General features: G+C 42.2%; 1 protein-coding gene across 1 annotated transcript in view; it reads right to left on the bottom strand.

Moving 5' to 3' along the window:
• ENTPD3 (ectonucleoside triphosphate diphosphohydrolase 3) overlaps nucleotides 1-7269 on the bottom strand; it is a 39013-nt gene extending 31744 nt beyond the window's left edge. Inside the window, exon 1 of the mRNA XM_018562751.1 lies at nucleotides 7141-7269. The gene's annotated coding sequence lies outside the window, so the exon portion shown is untranslated. The remainder of the gene's footprint in view (nucleotides 1-7140) is intronic.
• Between the last annotated feature and the right edge of the window lie 3208 nt (nucleotides 7270-10477).

Here is a 10477-nt window from a genome sequence, read left to right as displayed (position 1 = left end):
CCTGCCGTTGTCCCGCTGATCCCGGGCTCCGCTGTGCCCCGGTGCGAGCCCAGGATCAGCATGTCGGCTGTGTCACGGGGATCTGAGAGAGCTCGGTACACGAGCTCCCTCCGGTCCCCTCTCCTCTGCAAGAATGCGGAAGTGTTGTATAATACATCACTTCCGCATTCTTGTGTCACTCTCCAGCTTCAGAAGCTGGAAAGAAGCTGATGGAGCAGATCTGTGCTTCATCAGCTTCTTTTGGGGGGTCCTAGGTGACATTAGGGGTCTTGGAGACCCCTGATGTCTCCATAAAGAGGACCTGTCACATATTTTGCTATCACATAGGGGGGTTTTATTAGCCCCCGTATGTGATAGCAATAAAGTTTAGTGGGGAAAAAAAAAAGGGAAAAAAAATGTAAGTTCCCCCCCCCCAAAATTTAAAGTTACACATAAAAAAAGAATAAAAAAACAAAAAAATTTTTTAAGTCCCCACCTATACATACACGCATGCAAACATGCGTCGGGGGCGCATACGTGCAAAAAAGACGATTGCGCCCATTGCGCCGCACATGTTACATATCGCCGCGAACGTCGCAGTGAGAGCAATAAGTCTAGGGCCATCAATCACTGATAACACTAAACTGATGAGCGGTAAAAGCTTTTAAAGCGTCGCCTATGGCCAATTTTGGGTATGGTAGTTTTCTGCAATTTCGCGGGTGCGCGCAATTTTAAAGCTTGACATGTTTGGTGTCTATTTACCCGACGTGACCCGATCTTTTATATTTTACCAAAAAACTGGTTAATAATAAATGTTTCCTAACATAATGTAAAAAAAAACTTTTTTTTTTCAAAATTTTCTGTAATTTTTCCTAATTATAATAAAAAATAAAAACCCCAGTGGTGATTAAATACCCCCAAAATAAAGCCCTATCTGTCCCCAAAAAAGGGTATAAAATTCATTTCAGTACAGCGTTGCATGACGGAATAAACGTCAGTCAAAGGACTGCAGCGCTGAACACTGAAAAATGGCCTGGCCAGGAAGGGGGTCTAAACACCTGGTCTTGAAGTGGTTAAAGGGGTCAGAAGCTGACAGCCAGGCTCGTGAGAAAAGGACTGGAGGACCCTGGTCATCATCTGAATAGGAAGTATTGCAAACGCTTTTATTGCACACTGTGAGCTTACCAGAGTGTGCATAAATACGGCAGTTACTGCATTATGATCAGCAGAGGAAGCTGTACATCAGCTACAATAACTGGGTAAGGCTGGAATTCAGCTTTATGAGTTACAGGATAAAATTAGGAATTTAGGAATTGGAATATGGATTTTATTAAAACCATTGACCTCAATTCTCCTATCTTTTCAATATTGTGATGACCCTAACACCTTTAATAAATTAGATATATACACGCTACACCTTTTTTACATGTAAACAAACATTTTGCGATTATTTTATTTAATGTGCAGATAAAACAAGACAGATCATGGCATCTTGTGTTCTTGCATTAAGTGAAGTTAGCTTTCATGTCCCTTCAAAATATTTCATGTTAGCTACAACACTTATTAGCCCCACAGATACTTATCAATTTCATATTGGGATTTATAATCCTACTACTGTTGCCAAATCATTTGACATATACACGGATGTTACCTGGAATTGCAGCTAAGAGTTGCAAATTCTAATTCCGGTTCCGATTCTTTTGAGTTTTGCCATGCTGGTGTATGTCCAAATCAAAGAGATCTGTCTTTTTTAAAGCCAGGCAAGTTAAGACTCACTAAACAGATTCTGAATGGATTCCTGCAACAGGCAACTTATTGATGACATTTACAGAAAGGTAAGATAGTAGTTCATACCTCCCAATTCTTACATATTTAAAAGTAGTTCATACCTCCCAATTCTCCCTTATTTAAAAGGATTGTCACTCATTTGGAACCAAATCCCTCCATCCCTCTTTCCTCCTCAGTTGTCCCTCTTTTTGGTCCGATATTCAGATATATATGAAAAAGTTCAACTTAACTACCAAAAATATTATTCTGCAGTCAAACCTTGATCTTATCTCTTAATTATCTTGATTGCTATTTTGAAAAGCCAATATAAAGTAGAGGTAACAGTGAAAAAAAAAAAAGTCTGGGTTTAACCAATTATTTTTGGCATATACATTCTTAATGGTCTGCATAATTGGGGGCATATGCAGGGGTGTATCCATTGCTTTTATATAACTGGGAGCATGGCAGGGGTGTATCCATTATCTTTATATAACTGGGGGCATGGCAGGGGTGTGTCCATTGCCTATATACAACTGGGGGCATGGCAGGGGTGTGTCCATTGCCTATATACAGTATAACTGGAAAAATGGCAGGGGTGTGCCTATTGCCTATATATAACTGGGGGCATGGCAGGGTTTTGCACATTGTCTATATATAACTGGGGGCATGGCAGGGTTTTGCCCATTGCCTATATATAACTGGGGGCATGGCAGGGCTGTGTCCATTGCCTACATACATTGTGCGGGAAAGTGTTCCTCTTTATCATATCAAGAGATAAGGGTAGTTTTTTTTATGTTTGTGTACAAGGCACATATAGTACATACTGGACACATCATGCAAGGGTTAATTAATAGATTGTATATTAGCTGGATACATTCGACACATCAAGTAGGCTTATTGTAAGATCACCCACACAAGTATGGCTCACACTAATCCCACCCTCGTGTTGACATTGTGTAGTCAGCTCATGTGATTTTAATGGTGTTTTGCTTCGCTCTTCGCATTAATTTTAGTGTATGGATATGAGCACCTTGAGCTGCTTTCATGAAAAAAATAATATCATCTGCCTTCTTATCTAATACAACAACTATCCTTTGATAAATTAAATATATCTCATTTGTCCTTAAGCACAGACAGGTGACCTTTCTTCAAACAAGACTTTTCCTTCCCGTTTTTCACAAGTTTTTAGACAAATTTCAAAGCTTAGCTGTATTTTATTGTTAAACCCTTGCACAGTTAAAGCATGTCCGGAAATGCAATATTTAAACTCAATATTCAAAGGCTGCATAAACCTTACGGCCCCTTTCACACAGGTGCTGTAGTTTCCAACTCAGATGGATCCCTTGCTGAATTAGAACAGAGATGGATGCCACATATGTAACTTCCGCGTCAATTCCAATCCCACGATGGTGGAAAAATTGACCCATGTAATTACTATGGGTGACCAGATGTAAAAGGATGTACATCTACCTATATCCACCCACATCTGTTCATGTCAGTAAAACAGAACCAAATTGTTGTCCCATGCGCCTGAACAGACCTGGAAGTGGGGGAATATAGATGGACAGGTCAAAAACAGACTGATGGAACGCCCATGTGAAATGGGCCTAAAAATCTAATTCTCTTATTTGGCCCCTTTTGGTCAGGTTAATACGCCTTTAAAAGCTTTTTTTTTTTTAAATCTGTTTGATAAGCCTGTGCTGACTGTTATCTATTACATTGTTTTCTGCTATCTCTGAGGACTACAGAACCATGCCCCTCTCTGTTATATGGATGCAGAGAAGGGCAGAGTGCTGTAATCGTATCCTGTTTCCGTTGTCCTGATACAGTGGCATACCTCCCAGCATCAGAAGTTGAGAAAGAAGGACAATCTGGAAAGAAGACAACGTGACGCTTCGAGCATGAGGCTGTGAAAGATGGGTTTGGCTAAATTGTGCTGGATATTGGATGTGGCCTACAGGAACATGGTTACATATAGTCTGTACACATTGCACATATATGCCAAAATAGATAAATGCATCACAAATCTGTACTATTATAGTCAACCTCACTGTTCACACCTTTGCATTTTCTTCATGCAGTTTAGGACACAGACCATATTGAGTATTTTGCATACAGTTTTGCATGCAATAAACTACACTACAAATGTAGAAGTGTAGACAGGTCTACAGTTAAATGTGATTGCATTACATTTTAAAGCTTCAGTTTCATCCAATTTGATTGTGATTCCTGAGCAAACTTTAACATGTATCACTAGTCATTTTTGATATATACAAATAACAATCACCTGGCTCCATTAAATATCCAGATACCACATCCCTAAGGCACCATTCACACCTAGGCATTTTGTCACTCCAAGCTAAGCACGACAAAATGCTCAAGACAAGGAATCCCATTCATTTGTATGGCCCCTGTTCACCCCTGAGTATTTTGTTGCGCTTTGTTTTCGCACAAAGTTTCCCATTGAAGTCTATGGGACCAAAATGCTCTGTAATCTGCCAAAAAGTAGCTCAAAAGTAGCTCTCCGGTAACAGAAATATTTCTGCTTGCAGCAAAATGCTCAGGTGTGCACAGGGGCCATAGAAATGAATGAGATTCCTTGTCTTGAGCATTTTGTTGTGCTTTACCTTTGAGCAAAAAAGCGCCTAGGTGTGAACGAGCCCTAAATGCATAAACGCATAAACATACCCAAAGAACTATGGGGTTTTTGAGGTGTCAATTACTTTGTTCTCGATATACACCTATATTGGTTGATTTGATTGATTTATGACTAGTATATTTAATATATACCATAGTTCTTTGGATATGTGTACTAATTTTTGATGGAGTAGGGAATGGTTAGAACTATGGATACACCGATACCAATACTAGTATCGATATCGGTGCCTATACCGAGTATTTGGCTGAGTACTCCTGCCTCCCGGCTTCCTGCTGTTTGGCCGCCTCCATACTGTTTGGTCGGTTCCATGCTAAATGGCTTCCAGCCAATCAGCATGAAGCCAGCTTCCTGATTGCCCGGGAAGCCGGCTCCATGCTAGCTGAAGTACCGGTATCGGTACTCGGTATCAACGAGTGCCAACAAATAAATATTGGTACTCGTACTCGATACAAAATCGGTATTGGTGCATCCCTAGCTAAAACTCCCTGTCAAGATTTTGTGAACTATCTCACTGGAGATTTACCTTTATTTCCTGGTGCATTGACAACACTGTCACAGACACAGTAGTGGAGAAAATCTCCCCAACAGGGCATAGGCAATAAATCTGAAGTTAAAACCGTTCTCTTCTCTACCCAAAACTAAAACACACAATCTTGTAAATCCTTGTGCCTGAGTAGAGCTGTGGGAGGGACCAATCAGGCCACACCCACTGCTCTATCAAAGTTTGTGACTACGTTGGAATGTGTGACCGGTGACGCGTTTAGACATCCCAATGACATCACGCCCGGTTTTACAGCGGTGGAATGTGTGACTGCCCGTTAGGTCAAGCATTCCAACGCTTCGTTGGCTGTTCAAGGGCAGATCAGCTCACTGTGCATGTGCATGAGAACCGATCTGCATTACCCCATCTGCCTGGAGCAGCTGATTGGTCCCCACATGTCACTTTTATCCGACTTTGTGAGTGCCGCAGAGGAGGGGTGATTCAGAAACAGTAACTGCAGAAGTGTTAAAATCAGCCAGTGAGCACCGCAGATATATTTTTTATATTTTTTTTTATACATCTCCGGCGCTGGCTGAATTAACACTCCTGCAATTACTGTTTGTGAATCACCTTCCCCCCTGCCGCACTCACAAAGTCCAATTGAAGTGACATTTCAGACCGTGCGCAGTGAGACGATCTGGCCTGGAACAGCCGACAAAGCGTTGGAATGCTTGACCTAATGCGCGGTCACACATTCCACTGCTGTCAAACGGGGGGATTACGTTGGAAGTGTGACCGCGTTACTGGTCACACATTCCAACATAGTCACAAACAAGTGTTAATGGGAGATTAAAGATGGTGTCGTCCATGTGCAGGCATGCTGCTTCCTTTGTGTAAGTGTTTTTGGCGGGAAATCCATTGCACATGGTTTCCCATTGTTAACAAATGTGCACGTGAAACATGAACTAGCAGCTGGTAACTGTGCACGGTGCTTCACATGCATGAGCATACCCTCACCTTTTTCTATTGTCTATTCAGATGTATACATGTGTTTCATTGGCTGGCTCTGTATTCTATTGTTGTATGAGGGAGTGGTGGCTATTGTGGCCAGCACCTCCTGTGTTACCCCTATAAATAAAGAAGTCTTCCTCAAGTGATGAGGGCAGCGACTGAGGATCTGATGAGACAACAGCAGTGTGTCTGTGTTTCCTTGCTGAGCGCGTTCAGCCAAATTATACCGGGAGAGCAGAGAACTGTGCTTTTAAGCGCAGCGGATTTAAATACGATATTAATTTCTATAACAACCCCCTACTGCTCTAATTTCTAAAAATTCAGCAAGAGTTGATAGAAATGTAACCAGTGTATAGCCAGCTTTATGTGTAGCAGTAAGAAGTGTATTTCGTTTTTTCTGAAGACATTTATACATACATTTTGACATTGAAAAAGGCAGTTAAGCTAAGCATGTTGCTAACAAGCCCTTTATCCTCTAATCTGCACCTGTGATGCAGTGCCCCTATAATGCATGCAGGCCTGTCCCTATAATGAGGCAGCCTAAGGCGTTTGCCTCAGGTGGCATCTCATTGGGTCACATGGCACATCTGCTGCCAGATCGTCCCAGGTTATGAAGAGCTCTTAGCAATCAGTGATGCTTTGGCCGGCGTCCTACCTAGCTCACTGACATCACTGGTTGCCCGGAGATGAGCGGGATGCTCTGGCTGACATTCCACTCAGCTCCTGGCAACCAGTGCTGTCAGTGACCTGGGAGGGATGCCGCGCACCATGATCTCCTGCCCCCCTCACCCCTGCCCCTGGAAAGGATGATGGGCTATACCGGGGTAAGCAATCTTGGCACGCCAGCTGTGCTGGAACTACAAATCCCATCATGTATCTGCTTTTAGGAGCCATGCCTGCAGCTGCCAGAGTCTTTCGATGCCTCATGGGTAGTTCCTCAACAGCTGGAGTGGCAAGGTTGTATATCTCTGGACTATACATTTCAAGCAACCACTAGGAAATAAATCATTTCTACACCAGATACATCAATCAGACACCAGATGCATACCTGTGATGTAAAGGGATGCCCTTATTCTCTGACATTTAACACAAATCACTAGAGAGATAAAAGTACCTACCCAGGCTTGTATAGCAGCAGCATACATATGGCATATCAGTGGAACACATCTCTCTATGCATTGGGTGACCCACTAACTATATAGGTGGATATGCACATATGGAAGCAAGTATATAATGCTCTTACCTATTCCTGCAGCTCAGTGAACAACCACCCTGGACCTGGCAGTTCCAAATCACAGTAGGCTGCAGCTCAGTTAAATGAGATCCAGAGACAATTTCAGCGAGCACAAGCACAGAAGTGATGAAGCAAGGATGCACCGAGCACTATGTAAATGAATGGGTGCAGGAGGTAGCATTGTGTTATACAGAGCTGCTTGCCACTCCTCCAGCAGAGGAGTATCCGAGACATACAAAGACGAGGAAAGAGGGAGATTCATTCCCCAGCAGGTATTTAGAGAACCACTGTCTAGAACAATGCACATTCCTCAGTTACATAGGATTGCCACCAAAGCAAAGCTAGAGTTCCACTGTGCATTATCTTTAGCACTTGTATCCCAGTTAAGCTTTAAAGCTGTAAAAAAAAAAAAAAAAAAGACTGAGCTAATGCAGCTCTGTGTTTATTGAAATATCATAACATGTATTTTTTTTATAAAGGAACAAGTGTAAGTACCTGAATTAGACCCGTATCAGCCTTTTGTAATCCCCTATGCAGCAACACTCTGGGGCGCCAATTCAATTGTGTTGACAAGGAATACGTTGATAGGAAGAGCGAGCAGAGGGATGAATTCGCTGTTGCTCTTCACTGTCCAGTCTTAAGGTGGGGGGTTAAAATAACACTGTATTTCTTAAAGTGGAGTCCCAGGATAAACTGATTTCTTAACTTTGCTGGGTTCAAAAAAGTTACCTCTAATGCTGGTTATACTAGGTCTGCTTGGTAAGGTATAAAATCAAGGCAGCTACAACTCTGAGCTGTCATTAGGGATGATCTCAGGTCCAGTCCAAAGCAGAGCTCCTCTGATTATGGAAGGAAGGTCCATCTAATCAGCTGTGGCCAGGATAGTCCTCATTTGCTGCTGCACATAAGTAAAGGGGCAGAATGCAGTAACATAATTGACCTTATATGGTCACATGGCTATATTTGGTCTATTACATTGAGCTAATATGGCCATATGGCTATATAAGGTCCACAACATCAGCACAAGCATCCCCACCCTTTTAATGTACAGCTGAGGGCAAGAAATGCTCCAGCTCACAGCTTATTGGGAGGGTAGCACATTTTAGTGTTCGGAAGAGCTCAGGTTCACACCAGGTTCGGCCCGAACCTGAGCTCATCCCTAGCTGTGATCGTCCAGCACCACAACCAGAGTTCTGGCTATAGTACAGTGAAGGGATTGTGTTGTTCACTCTCCCCTTCTCTTCTCCTCATCCATTCACAAAATGTTTGGTATTCTGTTCACAGACTATAAGGTGTTCTAGGAATAGACTATAGGAGGTTGTGTAATTTTGCCACCCCTCCTCTCCCCTCCCAAAAGAGACCTGATATCACTGTATACCAGGGGTGGACAAATTAATATGGAATTCAGAAGTCAGGAGGTCCAATCCAGGAGCCAGCAGGATTTTATTTAGGAGCCAGCTCCAATGACATCAACTAGAGCAAGACTGAAAGGTTAGGCACCAACATTAATTTGTAAGGTGCATTGGCTACCTGGCTCCTGGGATTTGTCCAGACGTGCTGCATGGAGAGCAAATTGCTACAGTGATTTTCAGAATCGCCAGCGACCCTCCAGAGATCAGATATGGATACTTATACTGAGCCAAGCTGGACCAATGTAAGTATCCATAGAGCATAATTCCTGGAGTTCAGGTTTAAAATAAATCTATTACCCACTGTGTATTCCCTGCACCTAAATAAGTAGCTGCCAAGATTTGGAATTCTTTAAGTCTTTAATTCTGAAATATAAAAAGATAGGAGGTCCAGGACCGCATTCAGGAAAAAGAAAAATACAGTTCTAAATGACAATCATTCTAATTGTATCATGTCGTCATCAACTTGAATTTAGTGTAGCTTTTCCACAAGGTTTGGGCTCTTCATTGTTCTCCCAACAAAATATTCAGTTTAATTGTTTCCAAACTATGAGGCTTGAGCTCTCCAGTTTCATATTTTTTAAAACTATCTTCATGCTCTCCCCATTTTTTTTCATATCTGCCTTTTTCTGTTACTAGCTGTCTTTCTACATAACCTTCCACTTAATTTCCAATGTTTGTGTTAATTCAGGGACATTATTCTCCCTGCAGCCCTGTAACAGACTGACTTATATAGCAGAACTTCAATTCACTGTATGCTCTGCTCTCTCTGCACACAAAGGACAGCTATTCATGTACTATATACACACAGTAATTTCCTCAAGCAAGAAGAAATATAACTCACTCTTACACATCAAAGATGCTTATAATCTGTTTGAACTACGCAAACATTTTCTATTTAGAAATCAAACTGCAAAGTAGAAATATCAATTCAGGTCATTATGGTAACATGATAAGAGCCTCTCCATCTGTCCTTATTGTTCCCTCTATATTCAACGAGGTATTGAGACTTTTAGTATGACCGAGAACATTTGGACCTCATTTTGTAGTCCCATTTGGCTGTATCCCACCCTTTAGATTGTAAGCCCTCACGGACAGGGCCCTCCTTACCATCTTGTCTTGAATTGTATTGTAATTGTAATGTCTTTCCTATATTGTAAAGCACTACGCAAACTGTTGGCGCTATATAAATCCTGTATAATAATAATAATAATGTACCAAATATATGTGTGTATAATCTTTTCAAAAAGCTATTTTGCATACATGGACTGCTCTATGGAGTGTATGTATAAACAATTCACTGAGTTATTCCTCCTGCAAAATGGCATGTGCATTCATATTGTGCGAATGGAGGCAAAAACAAATGTTATTAGTATTTGTTTTTGCCTTCATTTACAGAGAAAGAATGTACATGCAAGTGTAGCGCCCATCACCTTTTGTGATGTGACTACTATGCATTTAGTGACAGCCAGGGCTGTAGACAGCCTGGCTGGATTTGTAGTAACAATTACATGGTTAATCCCAGGTGTCTAACCTTGTCTGTACCCCCTGGGCGGAGTAAGACTCTGTCATATTGTGGCACAGCCAATAGGAGACACTGTAATATGTGTACAGTACAGCAGCCAATTACTGGGCTTCACTCAGCCAGTGGTGTCTGTGAGCAGAGTGTACATATATTGTTGGGAGCTGCCATGTGCTCTCTCTCTCGTCTGGACCAGCCATGGATTAGGGCTGGGTCCTGTTCAGCCTGCCCCCCAGACTAGGCCGAGGCCTGGGGGTGGGCAGTGGCTGAAGTGAGGGAAGATGTTTCCCTGAGGCCTCCAACATGGAGGAAGCCTGAGAGATGTAGAGAAGAAAAGAACCAGGACCAGTACAGGCTGTTGAAGTGCCCTGGATCTATGTGGACCTCAGAGCATGGTCAGTGCTTCTTTCCTGGA

The sequence above is a fragment of the Nanorana parkeri genome, unplaced genomic scaffold (genome assembly GCF_000935625.1).
Source record: "Nanorana parkeri isolate BGI_ZX_2015 unplaced genomic scaffold, ASM93562v1 scaffold597, whole genome shotgun sequence".
In the NCBI taxonomy this organism is placed as follows: Eukaryota; Metazoa; Chordata; class Amphibia; order Anura; family Dicroglossidae; genus Nanorana; species Nanorana parkeri.
This window is presented reverse-complemented; position numbering and strand designations above follow the sequence as displayed.